The sequence below is a fragment of the Thermobia domestica genome, chromosome 2 (assembly GCF_964235325.1).
Source record: "Thermobia domestica chromosome 2, izTheDome1.hap1.1, whole genome shotgun sequence".
NCBI classification, from domain to species: Eukaryota; Metazoa; Arthropoda; class Insecta; order Zygentoma; family Lepismatidae; genus Thermobia; species Thermobia domestica.
In genome coordinates, this window is record NC_137455.1 from 99226540 (window position 1) to 99243460 (window position 16921).

At 36.1% G+C, this 16921-nt stretch overlaps 1 protein-coding gene across 1 annotated transcript in view; it reads left to right on the forward strand.

The window, feature by feature from the left end:
* Rgk2 (Rad, Gem/Kir family member 2) overlaps positions 1 to 16921 on the forward strand; it is a 651964-nt gene that overhangs the window by 536437 nt on the left and 98606 nt on the right. The window lies entirely within an intron of this gene.

Genomic DNA, 16921 nt, shown 5'->3' on the forward strand with positions numbered 1-16921 from the left:
GGATTTCTACGTTATGGACACTTGAATGGTCAATTATCTCAAGACACTGGTAATTGAAAATTAAAGTGATATGATAAAAACCATCTAGGGTCCAAATCTTAATAACCCCCCAAAAATGAAAGAAATTGGTTCAGCCGTATTAGCGTGATGAGCTAACAAAGGATTTGTACGTTCTCTTTTATATATATAGATTAACATCATTTATGAAGAAGAGCAGGTGCCTACAAACTTCCAGAACAGCAAGATAGTGACAATACCTAAAATAGTAGGTGCTGATAAATGAGAGAATCACAGAACGATTAGCTTGCTTATGCATCCTTCAAAAATCTAGCCAAAGATAGTTTGAGAGAAGATTGAAATCCAAGATAGAAGTACTAGCAGTTTAGATTTTAAAGAAACAAACAGGAACGAGGAAAAGAATACTTGCATTTAAGAGGATTGCAAAACGAAAGAATCCAAGCGGGAAGAACAACTTGCGTAGCATTTATGGACCTGGAAAAATCGTTTCATAATGTAGAATTGAACAAAATGTTCAAAATTCTGAAAGAAATAGGAATTAACTATAAGAATCGAAGAATAATATATAAACTGAACGAACAACAGAAAGCAACAATTGAAGTGAAAGGAGAGAGAGGAGAAGCAACAATTCAGAAAGGGGCTCTTTTTGTTTAATCCTTACATCGAAGAAACAGTAAAAAAAATCAAGGACACTCACAGCATATGAATAACTGTTCATGGACAGAAAATACGCACGCTTAGGTTCGCGGACGATATTGTAATGTTGGCAGACAATGAGAAAAAATTAGATACAGGTCTAAATGGTATGGAACAGCTGCTTCAACGTGAGATTAATAACAGCGAAACAAAAGTTCTGAGATGCGCTGTAAAACAAACAAGAAAAATGAAGATTAAAATAGGAAAACACCTGGTGGAAGAAATAAAGGAATTTTGTTAATTATGAAGTAAAATAACAAGCGATAACAGATACAAACGACATGTAAGATCCAGAATAGCTCAGATGAATAAGGCATTGGAAGAAACACAGAAGCTTCTAATCGGAAGTATAGCCATAGAACTGAAGAAAAAGGCTGATAAAAGCATACGTGTGGACTGTGGCATTGTATGGATGTGGCATGTGGACACTAAGAGAAGAGGAAAACTGAGAATTGAAGCCTTTGAACCTTCTACCCTGGACTTCTAATTCTCCGGACCTAAGCCGTGTCCAAAACATGCGAGACATAGTAGGACGGTATCTAATTGCAAGCTACACCAAGGTGAGATTTCGTACCCCAGACAGACATTCATTATCCGTATGAATGACTACCAACCGTAAGAGTTTCTTATGTTAACGCTTGGGATGATTATATGTGCTTATAAGACAAACACTGTAATTTTGAACACTTTGTGTATGGTCGGTATGTTTCACGGACATGTTACACTCATTACCACATACCATCACCTCCTTTTTACTTTGAGCCATATCCGTGAATTCCTATTGATCGTTCTTAAATGAAATAGTATACGGTGTATAATCATTTAAAGTGCTTACTACTAGACGCGTTACCAGAAAGAATCTTACCTGTTTTTTTCTCAACAAGAAATAATCGTAATGATTTCCATCAATCACATTACTTTTAATTTATAATTACGCAATAACTCTTTGCACTATATATATTTTTTTTAAGTTCAGAAAAATTAGACTATCTTTTCAATACCGGTTTGTAAAGGAAGATATTTAGTAGATCATAAACAATCAACAATCAAACTTCGTAACTTTTTTTCGTTTCGTATTTTATGATGATACTTTAAGTTTAGCAGCCATCTGAATAGTATCCCATTAACTGACACGTTAAATCGAAATTACAGTACAGAAGGCACTAACACGATAATCTTCTTGTAAACAACTTACGGAACTGACTGGGACCCAAGTGACTCGGGTTACCCGGTAACTAAACATGTGATTCGTGCAATTACTGCGAAAGACTTTAATTTCAATTTATATGAGGAATTTCCTGTATCAAGTTAGCTTTAACGATAATTCTGGATCAATCAAGGCCCAAATACTGTAAAATTTCTAGTCCGATCTTTTTCTTTCTTGCTATTAAAGTGTATTCTCTTGAGTAGTTTTATATCCGCTTTACGAAATATTGCAAACTGAATTATGATAAAATTAATAGCCAAAAATAAGGAAAATGCATCTACAAGTACCTAGGTATGTTTTATGTAAGATTCGAACGCATGAACTAGCAAGGATAGTGTTCGTCACCGTAAGAAATTAAAATAATGAAGCTTTATATCGGAGCAGCGTTAACTGACGTGAGCAAGTGAATACCGGTGTAATAGATCAACAATTACTAAGTTCTTGTGGTAATGGTTCGTATCCCTAATCCTAATTTTCAATCTATACATTTAATTTGATTCTTAATTTCCAGTTCTCAATATACATTTTTGAACCACAAAGAAAAGAACTACTCCCATGTCTACTGGATAAGAACCTCAAAGTTAGATGAGATATCGACGGTTATCAAAATAATAGAAATACGTGTAATTTGCAAAGTGTAAGACGTGTGGGTTAGTAACACCGAGTATGCGTCTGAAGTGGCGCCGTTAATAATGTTGAGTTAAGTAATTATCTGTAGTGTGAAGAGATCCGCCTTCCCCCAGTCTTATGTTCTCGAAATCTAAGTTATAAATTAACGAGAAATATTTATTCATTAATACAATCTGGATACGTTGGTTTCTGAACTTTCAGACTTCGTCGTATCGAGACAGCCAGGAATTTGTAAACTCACAGACTAATTCCTATTTGGTACCGTGTTTCATAAGATATGAACACGTCTTTATTAAAGCATATGTCTCTGCGCTGATTGTTCGTCATGACGTCACTTTCTTTGATCAAACAAAACCAACTGTTTGAAGGAATCGTGGAGGAATTTCTTAACCATCAACGAGGAGACTGCTTTTGGATTATGCTCCGACCACCGAGAGACGAGGGGTCGTCCTCGGACAGAAGCACGAAGAAAAGACACAATCGAGGCTCATTTCAGCTAAAAAATTGACTGAGTTCAATGTGAATGTGGAAAAAAAACTGTAGCTTACCTACGCCGTCCGGCCAACAAGAACACTTTGTTGTTGAACCTGGCTGCTACCAAATTTGAGTTTCTTCTTCGAGATGAACCTTTACAGTTAGATAGCCAACCAATTCTACAAATCATCTGTCCAGCTATAGCAAGGATATCGCCGACTAATGTCATCCAGGTGAAACCAGGAGCCTGATCACTTCAGAGGGAGATACTGTGCTCGTAATCCTATCCTCAAGCTTATCTTTTCTCTTTTACCCAGTTTAACATTATAGTTTGTTTTCTATATGTTCTTTTGTTCTATACTACACAAATCTCTTGTTTTATTTATGCATTCCTAGGCAAAAGTCTCAACTCAAAGCCCTAGGCTATGGTTTGTTAGTATCTATCCCTAAACGTACTTTTGTTTTAAATATAACTGAGCTTTCTAGGCTAACAATCTCCGATATGCGCAGTAGTGTGCCAAGCTGGTAGAATGTAGGTGTATATTAAACCAGGCAGACGGTGTGATGCAAAGTAGGAGACCTGTGAGTTTGAAAGAAGCCAAGTTTTGAATGTCCGGTAAGTTGGTGTAAGAGTATCTACATTCGCCAGTATGTTAGATATGACGCGATGAGCATATCCAAGATAATGACTTCCACTGAACTTAAGGCAAAACAACAATGACGAAGAGTAATAGAGAATCCTCAGCGACAGGGATCACCCATCATAGAGGAGACTTTTCACCAAGGACCGTAGTGCAAGCAAAATTGACTGCGAACTTAATCTTTGCATGGAATAGCCTACTAATACGACAGTTATAATCTGATTATATATTATAGAACTGTATAGTTGAAACATCCGCATTTGTGTTCAATTTCCGAACTCCTGGTCACTGCCAGCAACACTTTAGGGCAAAGAAAATGTTGCCGAGAATATGCAAAGTGAACCGTCGATCAATTAAAATGCATAATGTAGTACTATTCTTCATTTATCTTATTTACAACGACAAGTCATGTTTATGCATGTCGAATATCCAGAGAAACTTACGCCTAATATCGTCTTTTCTCTACCTTGAAACTCGTCAGCAGCTCTGTAATGTTGTGGGCTAGGATTTCTTTAATATTCTTCCTAACCAGGCAGCAAAACAACCGTCAGCGTTTGTCAGTTTATATACAAAAGGACGTTAAGGTTGCTAATATTCTTGCTTTTAGTTATTCTTACTCATCCAGAATTAGCCCAGTATTATTTGTACTTGGAGAAACCCAAAATAAACCAAAATCGTTCTCTCATTGCTGGACCTGTTGTAGTACATTCTTCAACTGCTGCATACATCTTGTGTGGACTCTTCTACATTAGTTTGCTCCTGTCAACTGTAATCGTCTAATGAAGTCGTGGTGCCACATAGTAAAGTTTCTTGCTAAGCGTCTTTGCCCGTTTGTTGATTTTTGTAATGACTACAAAATTGGAATAACATGTACTTGTGAGATTCTTTTTCTTATTGAAACAAAACGATATAGGAAAGAGTTGTAATGTTTGGATAGGCTTACAAGGGAGGGTCACGAAGTTGCTCCGCTGAGATCCGAAGGAGACAATTGTGTTTGCATTTGCTATGTTATAACTAGACTAATCCCAATTATACGTGCCAACGAGCAGGATATCGTGAGTTACAACGTATTTTGTAATGCAAAACTACAAAAAATTACCTGGCAGAATAGTTTGAATCGAGTCATTTGTTCGGAAACGGTTGGGTAAATGGAAAACTCGGCGAACACGTGTCCCATCATATTCAAGGACGCACTTTTCGGGGAAAAAATTGCCCCAGGGTCTCCCTCAGGTTCTCACACGGGATCCAACTCAAAATTTTCAAATGGCGAAGTGGGTTAAGTAGCACATCTTCTGAAAGTGTTGTAAAATGAAAGAAAATGAAACAAGTCTCGACACTCCACGACAACCCAGTGCAAAATGGTGGCGAGTCAAAATGCAATAATAATAATAATAATAATAATAATAATAATAATAATAATAATAATAATAATAATAATAATAATAATAATAATAATAATAATTGAAAAGTCCATGACCACTTCTATTCATCGGAAACAGTGAGACAAATGTGAAAACATGAAAGAAAGTGTGGTATTGTTTTCTAAGTACAACGACTTAAGTAAAACGTCTTGTCCCAGAGTCCCCAGAGTGTCCCAGGTGGGGTCCAACTAAAAAGTTTCAAATGGCAAGAGGGGTTAAATAGCACATCGTTTGAAAGTTGTTGTTAAATGAAAGAAGATGCGGCAACTCTCGACTTTCTACCACAACCCTGTGCAAAATAGCGGCTGGTCAAAATGTAAAAAAACAAACTTAATTTAAAAAGTCTATGGCCACCTTGAATCCAAGATGGCCGCTTAAAACCTATATCGGAAGGATAGGCATACCAAACTGCTGAAGCTAGGAAAACCAAATTTGGCATAAATGTTGATCAGTAGGTGACGAAAAGATGCGAAATGTTCCAAAACGCGACATCTTGAATTCAAAATGACACACTATATATCGAACGCATGTCTAGCTAAAACCACAGATGTTGCAGAAACGAAATGTGGGATTTATGTTTATGGTTAATAGCAGATATCCACAAAATATCAAAGAGTATCATCTGTAATCCAATATGGCTGCCAGCGTGAAAAATGAGTTTGTATATAAATGTGCTATTTCTTGGAATGTTATGACAAACCAACAAAGTTTGCGCAGCTCGATGCACTGAAATGATTTACACGTGGTTTCGTACTGCTCGCCAATTTTGTAAATGAACATTTTTTTGTAATTTAGTATTGCTTGAAATATTGCGATCATACCAACGAATGACATACAAATGTAACCATCATGAATGCGTTACAATAGAGCACCCAACCTGACTGGTGTAGCAAATTCTTTATCTCTGAACTACGTATGACAAAATTAGAAAAATACCCGAAGGTATTCAACTTTTGTTTAGCAGTATGAACAGGAAGTCAGAGTTGTTTATTCATTCCATATTCGTTATATTCACATAAATGATATCGACAGAACCGTGACGAACGAGCATTAGTAACAAAACTTGCATATGATGTTACGGAATGAAATAATAGTTGAACTAAATCGAAATTCAATTGTTCTTTAGTCTTCCTCTTGTTTCTAAATACATAATAGAGAAAAATAGATTTGTACTGGTATGAATCACATAGGTTTTAAGCGGCCATCTTGGATTCAAAGTGGCCATAGATGTTCAATTAAGCTTTTCTTTACATTTTGACCCGTCGCTATTTTGCACAGGATTGTCGTAGAAAGTCGAGACTTGCTCCATCTTCTTTCATTTAACAACAGCTTTCAAAAGGTGTGCTACTTAATTCCAATTGCCACTGGAAACTTTTTAGTTGGACCCCACCAGGGACACTGTGGGGACCCTGGGACATGATGTTTTAACTTAAATCGTTGTACTTTGAAAATAATACCACACTTTCTTTCCTGTTTTCACATTTGTCTTACTGTTTTCGATGTATAGGGATGACGTGTACTTTTCAATTAAGTTTTTCTTTGCATTATGACTCGCCACCATTTTGCACAGGGTTGTGGAGAGTCAAGACTTGTTCCATTTTCTTTCATTTAACAACAGCTTTAAACGATGTACTACTTAACCTCCCTTTCCATTTGAAATTTTTCAGTTGGACCGCGTCTGGGACCTTGAGGGGGACCCTGAGGCAAAGTTTTTTTTATCCGAAAACAATTGTGTCCTTGAAAGTAATGGGATACGTGTTCGCCGAATTTTCCATTTAACCAACCGTTTCCGAACAAATGACCCGGTTCAAACTATTCTGCCAGCTTTGTAGCTTTTAGCTTTTGCATTACAAAATATGTTGTAACTCAAGACATTCCGCCCGGCGGCACGTACAACTTTGGTATTCATCTAGTTATAATATATCAAATGCAAATACAATTGTCTCGTTCGGATTTTAGCGGAGCCACTTCGTTATCCTCCCTTGTTAGAAGGATAAAGCACAAGTTTATGAGTGATTTTCCCGCTTCAGGAATGGTGAATTATCATTGCAGATCAACTTCTTTCAGACAATTTTTCCGAACCGATATAAATTTTAGAAAATAATCTCAATTAATCTTGGAAGACAGTCGGGGAAGATTTCCGAACTTTTTGGTTAGTCTTACATGTTCTAGAGTTCTTACCAATAAATTTTAAGCAAGGAATTGCAAACGTAAAGAGCAACAGGAAATTCAATGCCGTTACTGCTTACTAATGAACAAAACAGTAGCGAGTGAATATGTTTTGTAAATTGGAAAAGACACTTGGAAAATTGGCTTGCGAATTTTTGTACTTCCTGGAATAAAAGTCTTTAAAAAAATGTTTTGCGGACATGGAAGAGGTGAAGATTTAAAAAAGGCATCACTTAGTAAGAGTTTCAGAACTGCTTCGGAAAGTGGAAAACATGTTCAGATCGGTGTATTGCATCAAATGGACAGCACTTTGGATGAGATTTAATTTATACCAACTAAAAGAAATCACGTTTATTTTTACTACAAAATTCCCATTTCTTTTGGTCATCCCTTGTATCTTAACTAATGTAAGACTTATTCAGCAACAGCAAATAAAATTGCCAACAAAAATTACTAACCGAATGTCATGATCTTTTATTATTATCAGTAGTAGTGGTAGTTATAAAGTCACTTTCTGACTCTACACTACAGGAGAGGATGATAAAGTAAGTAAAACCTTTTTAGTAGGTATATAGAACCACAAGACACAGTGTGAACATTAATTTGTATAGATTTACAGACAAATACAAAGTGGTTCTGTATCACATTCTTCCGAAAATGTGGTTTAGTTAGACGAGTAACTAAAACAACATTTTAATATAATTCCACTTTTGAATAACTTCAATGGTTTCATAAATATGTGGTGCCCTTAAACAAAATAATATAAAAGCTTTTCAAAGTGATTGCGCTTGTTCCTTTCAGAGAATTAACAGCATTCCTTCTAGAAAATTAAGTGCTTTTGCTAGTGGTTTTGATTTAAAAGTTGACTATCCTGTTTTTACCATAAAGTTCTAACGTTTGTGCAGTGAACGGAAATCACTTAAGAATAAACTGGACAGGTCTTGTGGTATACGTAAACCGAGTGTTGAAAAGTGGAACTCATGTACATAGAGAAACTTGGGTAAAACTCAAAGGTATATATATATATATGTATATATATATATATTAGGGATGGCCAATTCCGGAATTTTTACTTTCCGGAATCCGGAAAGTAAAATCGGAAAATTCCGGAATTCGGAAAAATTCCGGAATTCGGAAAAAATCCGGAATTCGGAAAAATTCCGGAATTCGGAAAAATTCCGGATTTCGGAAAAATTCCGGAATTCGGAAAAATTCCGGATTTCGGAAAAATTCCGGAATTCGGAAAAATTCCGGATTTCGGAAAAATTCCGGAATTCGGAAAAATTCCGGATTTCGGAAAAATTCCGGAATTCGGAAAAATTCCGGATTTCGGAAAAATTCCGGAATTTAGAAAAATTCCGGATTTCGGAAAAATTCCGGAATTTAGAAAAATTCCGGAATTCGGAAAAATTCCGGAATTTAGAAAAAATCCGGAATTCGGAAAAATTCCGGAATTCGGAAAAATTCCGGATTTCGGAAAAATTCCGGAATTCGGAAAAATTCCGGATTTCGGAAAAATTCCGGATTTCGGAAAAATTCCGGATTTCGGAAAAATTCCGGATTTCGGAAAAATTCCGGATTTCGGAAAAAATCCGGAATTCGGAAAAATTCCGGAATTCGGAAAAATTCCGGAATTCGGAAAAAATCCGGATTTCGGAAAAAATCTGGATTTCGGAAAAATTCCGGAATTCGGAAAAATTATTTTTTCTTTTTGTAATCCTAAGAATTTTGTTCAAACGCAAACGAACAAATTTCCTTTTTGTAATCCTAAGAATGTATGATGCAAGTTAAGCTGAAACTTACATCCTAAAGTATACACTACTCAATCTTCCCATGGTTAATGAGATGTAGTCCAAAAGTACGATGTACTCCTAATATTTAATATTTGTTTTACTGTGATATTGTCCAGAGGTAAGACATATATCACACTGAGATAAACAACTTGACATAATGAAGATGTTATCATACGTAGTTTTCCAGAAAATCGTGAGAAACTAATTTTTGTGAAGTTAAAATATGCGTCGCTTGTTGCCAGTGGGATGCAATTGATAACTTTTATGCTGGAATAGTCTTATTATTATTATTATTATTATTATTATTATTATTAATATTATTATTATTATTATTATTATTATTATTATTATTATTATTATTATTATTATTATTATTAATCGTTTATGTACTGTAAAAGAAAAATGTGAACCGTTAAGTAGTAGATTTTATCTGTTGTTTTTTGATATCTTCTAACAGTAATAACAAACTGCTTGTAAATACGCAATGATTATCAAGGACAATGGCATATTAATGTAAGGACTACTCTGCAGACTAGCAATAAACAATAACAGATAAACAATAGTTGCAAAAAAAAAAAAGTAACTAACTTGAGCACGTCAGAATGTTCGCGAGAATATAGGGACGCATTGAGACTAGCAAAGAGCGTGCTATTATCATTACTCAAAGGGCCGTACGATGGAGGCATTAATGTTAATGGCACTAATGAGCACTTACTTGCTCTAATGGTTAACCTCATTTTTGAGATGATTCTTAGAAGTGGGCGTGTTGGCATGCAGTTAGAAGACCTATATCCATTATTTAAAAAGCACACGTTATCTGTGAAGTACTAACGATTTGCGTCACTATCGAACACTAACGTAGCACTAGCGACGTTTAAAGTCGAAATGGAGTCTGACATAAGTGGCTTGTCAACTTCACGGACATTATATTTTCCTTGAATGAGAGAATTTTGCGCCCAGGAAATTTGCGCCCTACCACAAAAATAGGAAAAAATGCGCTCGCAATATATTTGCACTGGGATGTTTGCGCCCTACCCCAAAAAGAGGGGAAAATGCGCCGGCTACATATTTGCACTGGGATGTTAGCGCCCTACAATTCAACTTATTTTTGTATTGTGTAAAGTAACTTCCACTCACACTTGAACTAGGCTTGCCTATCATCGTCTCAGTGAGTTACTCCATCCGTTATAATATTCCGAACAAATGAAAAAAGTACAATTTTAGTTCACTAAAGGGCAATCCATACAAATACAATTTTTCATTATACTACAAAATTTACAAAAAAGTATAAATGACTGATATATAATTATTAATATAATCAAAGAGTATAATTTAATCTACAAAAGGCTGTTTGGCTCTACCCAGATATCTCTGTTCACAATCCTTGCGAGTTGTTTGGCTTTTCAGGACACAAAATATAGAAAAGAAAATGTAAAGTGAATGTAAAATCAGTTCAGTAATATTATCAAGAAAACTATGTACAGTGTGTTTACTTGCTGGAATTCAAACACACAATTGCGTTCAGTCGTTCTTTCAGAAAAAAATTTTCCGGGGGGCACACTTAGTATTCCGGAGGGGGGTCACTGCTGGTACTATTCTATTTATTATTATATTATAGACGTATTATTTTGGTCTCCTCCGAGGGGGCACTCTGACAGCTCTGGGGAGGCCAGTGTTCCCCCAAAATCATCTCTGGAAGAAGCAGTGATTGCGTTGATCCGTTGTGTTCTTTTGGCTTATATTGAAGTTTATTCTCCCCTTATATAGCCACAATGAAAATAAATCACAAATAGCATGGTTGTGGGGGGAGGATTGTTTATGCTGTAATGTCAGCCCCTCCGAGCAAATGCGTAAGCTCCAATAGGTTCTTTTATTTCGCAGGGCTCAACTTTCCGGTGGAGGTACATTGCAGGCGCAATTTTCCCTGTTCTTGAGGTAGGGCGCAAATTTCCCAGACGCAAAATTCTCGACACCGTTCGAATGACCTCGGAAAACTATATCTTTTTCAATACTTTTTTATATTCTTTTACTCGAGATTTCTTCATAGCTTCTTATTAAAATACTTACTAATATATCCTCATTTTATTGTCCTAACCAATCAATATGGGTATGTTGTCAGTAAAATATTTAGATTGATCGAGCCTCTGGTGTGTAACCACAGTATTTCATATCATCCCCCCATTAGAAATCTTGGCTAAACGAACCAATATATGTTGCCAATAAAATAGTTTAGAATGATTGAGCCCCTGGTAAATAACCACAGTATTTCGTGACAGACCCCCTCCCCTTCCTATTACCATATTCTAGCTACATGCCTGACTCAGCTAATTCTCTACATTCTTTACCAAGCACACATTTTCTAAAGCGGAAAATGCTCTCTAAATACCTAAGCTCATTATTTTCAGCAGATGCACAAATTGGGTAACATTCTATCTACATGAATGTTATATATATGTCGATTACTGGAAACCGCTTCTCGCTATCTATTACCATATTTACTATATAATGATTAACGTTAAAACCGGAAATGGTTGATTTGTACCGCTTCCGGTTTGAATATTACATTCATCAGGGAACTCGATTCTTAACTATTGACTCTGTACATCATGGCCAAAATTGATTGGTAATCCATCAGATAGTTCTTGAGACTGTTTGCTTCACTGACGGACAGAATGAATATATGGCTATAGAGTTTTGATAAACTAAATTCGTTAATGAGTGATGATGGAACAAATATAAGAAAGGTAGGCCTTCCACCGGGAAAATTTTCGAACACAAAATTAGCCATCGAAAACCCACATGTCCTGGGTTAGAATGCCATAGATGAAAACTCTACCACTGAGTCATCAATCACCCGCTTATTAGTTTTATTAATTATTATATTAATATAAATTAATGAATGCCTGCTTATGTTAATTATTGAACAATTACATTGCACACTTCGTAAAGTAAAAAATTATAAATTTGTATTTACTGTACATACAGTGAGCGCAGAAAGTGTTCGTACACCTATGCTATTGAAACGAGAATGTTTGCGAAAAAGAAACTGAAAATTTAAGAAGTGTAATAACACACACAATATGAATAATGAAAACTAAGCTTTATGAATATATCAATAAAGAACCACAAAGACAAGTTTAATGGTCAGAAAGTAAATAAATTCCGTAGAAAGTGTATAGAGTAGACGCAAAAAAGTGATCGTACACCTGACGTACGAATACGAAACAAAGATACCACAACTGGGGTTCACTAGTATTCACCTGAGTATACACCTTTGTATAGCATGACGAGTAACAGAATGAGTTTAGTTGTGAATAGAAGTGAAAAAACTGCACGGTGGGCTGTCAAAGTGGGAAGCAACCGAACAGAAACAAATGAGGAGACAAGAAAAGTAATTATTAAATTGCATAAGAAGGGTAAGTCTTTGAGAAAGATAGCAAACCTTGCAGACAGGCCTCGTTCAACAGTACAAACAATAATTGCGATGTATAATGTTTCTATCACTGTGCGAAAAAAAAAAAAAAAAAAACTGGAAGACCAAGAGTGTTGAGTGAACAAGATAAACGTTACATTATTAGGGAAAGAAAAAAGGTTCCAAAAAATAGTGCTGTGCAATTGGGAACGGATCTGGAAACACGCGGTGTTAAAGTATCAGCCAGTACAGTGCGGAATATTTGCAAGGTATCATGGTCGGATAGCCAGGAAAATGTTCTGGGTGAACAAGACGAATCGTATAAAGAGACTAAAGTTTGAAAAAGAGTATAAAGATAAGGGATCAGGCTTCTTTCTGGAATAGGGTCATATTTTCGGACGAAAGTAAATTTAACTTTATCGAGTCCAATGGGAGGCGTATTGTATGGCGCAAGGTGAATACAGAGATGAATCCTCAAAATCTCGTCCCTAAAGTAAGACACGGAGGAGGGTCCGTGCTCGTCTGGGCTTGTATGAGTGCTTCAGGAGTGGGTCGTCTCCACCTTATCGATGGAGTGATGATCCACAAAGTGTATATTAACATATTAAAGGAAAATTTCCATACTAGTGCTCAGAAGATGGTTCTTGAAAACAATTTATTGTTCAGCAAGACAACGACTCCAAACATACAGCGGAAAATACTCGATTGTGGCTACTCTATAATACCTTGAAACAGCTTCGCACACCTCCCCAATCCCCAGATATGAACCCCATAGAATATCTATGGTCTGTTCTGGAGACAACAATCAGAAGGCACAGCTTCTCTACTCAGGGCCGGCGCTAGCAATTTTGACGCCTTGGGCGGTGCTTTCACATGCCGCCCCTTTAATCCGCAAACCTTATTTTGACAGATAACGTTCAAGTGTCATTTAAAAACATGTATAAAATGGAAAAGTAAACAAAAAAAAAAAAAGAACTACCTTTCTGGAATGTTCACGTAATATTTAAACGACTCTATACTGACACAATATTCAGTATGCTCGATTTCGCTGTATATCTGTAATATAGAGCAGCGCATACAGAAAATAAAACTTTAAAAATATACTTTAATCATGACTAAGAATTTTAATTTTTAGGCTTATTTTATATCAAAAGGCGTTTTCAACAGAGTATGGAGCAAGAAGATAATACAGTAAATCAGATATTATGGTAAATGTAAGTGATTAGCTTAAGCCTTATAATGTACTAAAACACAATAGACATACATAAACTTAACATACCTTAATTGAAAGAAACTTTTCTTGCTTTGATATGAGCAAATTTCTTTATCACATCACGTAGTCCAATGTTTTAGCCAATTTGTGTTCTATTGATATCGTCGCTAGACCACTCAAGCGTGTTTCAGACATAGAAGAGTGTAGATAGTTTCTAATAAACTTAAATTTCCAAAAACTTCTTTCTCCACTTGCCACTGTTACAGGCAAGATTAACAAAATTCTACGTGCAATACTAACATTGGGAGCAAAGTCATGTTCCTAATATTTTTTTTTTTTTTTTGGAACTTTCACAGGCTTAATTATAGTGGATAACACTTTCAGTTTGTCTTTCAAATCACTGGGGTTAATATCTTTCAATTCTTCGTGTGTTAAAATGGTAAGTTTAGTACACTTTTCAGACAAAAAAATCAGGTGGTAGGCTATATCTTTACGATTATTTATATCGCAAAGAAAATTGAAATACTCGCTGTGATGTTTAAGTTGCTCAAATCTTTCTCTTAAAAGCTAACACAATCACTTCTAGAACTTTGTAATAAAAATCGATCTTGTATCTTGTTTGTGGCTGTTTTCAGTAGCTTCATCCTCTGCCTCGTACTGAAACAGTCTCTTCTTTCGACTTCGAGCTTGCACTGTATTACGTATCAGTGGATCACCCGTATCTAATGCTGATGCCAAGTCCATCGTATCAACTAAGTAAGATTTAAACTTTGCATAATTTCTGCTCCTCTCAAAGTACCCAGATATATTTTCAAGAAATCCTACTGCATCCAACACATGAGAATCAATGCTTTAAAGTCATATCAGACAACGAGTGAGTAAAGGAAAGAAAAGTAACTCAGCTGGTTTGCTATACACAGAGCATCGTGGACGACCATTCTATCGGTTCTATTGTCATTACTTATTTGAAGTAAGGCATCATAAACTTCCTATATTTGATAACTGAGTCAGAGCATCAATTCGGCTCTCCCACCTTGTGGTGGATTATGATTTTAAAGTGAGACTACTAATATGTTCCTTTAGTATGGCCTAACGTTGAACTGACGCAGAAAAAAAAGTCATAAACTTTTTTTTAGCTATACAAAAAATGAGACATTTCTCAAGAAATAATACGCTGTACGATTTACTATATTCGGAATGAACAATTTGTAAACTGGTCAAAAACTCGCTATTAGAACCTAAATGTCTCTAGATGCTACCAGGGGCGGATCCAGGGGGGCGATCGGGCGATCGCCCCCCCCAGAAGAGGAAACTTTTTTATTTTATATATAAATAAAATATATAGTTTATTTTTTGACGCTCTTAAAAGTAGCTCTAAGTAGCAGTATTACAACCCACCGCCCCCCCAGAAGTCCGTCCTGGATCCGCCCCTGGATGCTACAGGCTAGAACGGCCTGTCTCAAGTGGGAGTGTACCTTTTGCATACTTGGAGCGGAGCGTTAGAACATTATTGAATAGAAAAAAATATAAAAAGACACCGTGATAATCTTATGCACTCTAGCTCAAAATCCTATCTACACTGCTGCAAGGGAAATATTGAACGAGATACCTGTGGCTAGTAGTTTGATAATTGAAAACGAGGAGGAATGCTCTGAATTTCCTGAGAGAGTATTTTCTTGAATGTGAGTAAAGTAAGTTCAATTACATTCTCAGGTTAACACAATCTTATTTTTCCATGTGAGCCTATTACGAAGCATTATATTTTGATAGTATTCTTTTCTTTTTCAAATTTTGCCGCCCATTAGACTTGCCGCTCTGGGCGGTGGCACGGCTCGACCCTCTCTCGCGCCGGCCCTGTCTCTACTAAAGAAGGCCTAAGAAAAGCTATTCAAGAAGAATGGGACATAATCAGTCCCGAAGCTACAGAACTACGAACTACTACAGGTGAAATCAATGCCACGAAGACTACAATCATTAACGCACAGGGTAATCCCACAAAATATCAAATAAGGTAATATACTTTATAAGCACTAATTCAAGCATAAGTGTACGGTGACATTTTGCGTTTACAAAAAAGGAATTCTCTCTTTTCTTCTGAACAAAACAGTGATTGTGTTTGTTTGGCCTTTCTCTTGTATATAGAAATAAAATGTATGAATGTGTAGTCTTAATTCTGGTTATATATATATTTTCCACCTCCCGTTCTCATGCTAGCTGTTTTCAATATAAAGTATGCACGGTGTACGAACACTTTCTGCGCTCACTGTAGGTATGTTGACAATAAGCGAATGTTATTAGAATATTTGTTGAGATTTCTTTTCCTCCACTGCCTTTCGCCTGGTTAAAAAGTAGTTTGCAGTGCTTTGGAGCAGCTGCAGGTGGGAACGCGATAATGTTTGAGACATACCGGCGACTTTTTTGTGTGTGAAAATAAGACCTTCTTTATAAAACAGTAAATAACTGCAGTAGCAATTGTCTACGTAAGTGATAAAGACATATCCAACTACAAGAAACTAATACAGTATATATATTCATTATTGTGTTTCTCTTTTAACAGCTACTAGCTAGGGATGGCCAATTCCAGAATTTTTACTTTCCGGAATCCGGAAAGTAAAATCGGAAAAATTCCGGATTTCGGAAAAATTCCGATTTTTTCTAAATTCCGGATTTTTTCCGAAATCCGGAATTTTTCCGAATTCCGGAATTTTTCCGAAATCCGGAATTTTTCCGAATTCCGGAATTTTTCTGGATTCCGGAATTTTTCCGAATTCCGGATTTTTTCCGAAATCCGGAATTTTTCTGAATTCCGGAATTTTTCCGAATTCCGGATTTTTTCCGAATTCCGGAATTTTTCCGAATTCCGGATTTTTTCCGAATTCCGGATTTTTTCCGAAATCCGGAATTTTTCCGAAATCCGGAATTTTTCTGAATTCCGGAATTTTTCCGAATTCCGGATTTTTTCCGAATTCCGGAATTTTTCCGAATTCCGGATTTTTTCCGAATTCCGGATTTTTTCCGAAATCCGGAATTTTTCCGAAATCCGGAATTTTTCCGAAATCCGGATTTTTTCCGAATTCCGGAATTTTTCCGAATTCCGGAAAGTAAATTTTCCGATTCCGGAAAACAAAATTTCCGGAATCCGGATTCCGGAAAATTTTGGCCATCCCTAATATATATATATATATATATATTCATGTTTCGGAATCCTGTGAACAACGAATTTTATGAATAAATTCAGATGTGGAAA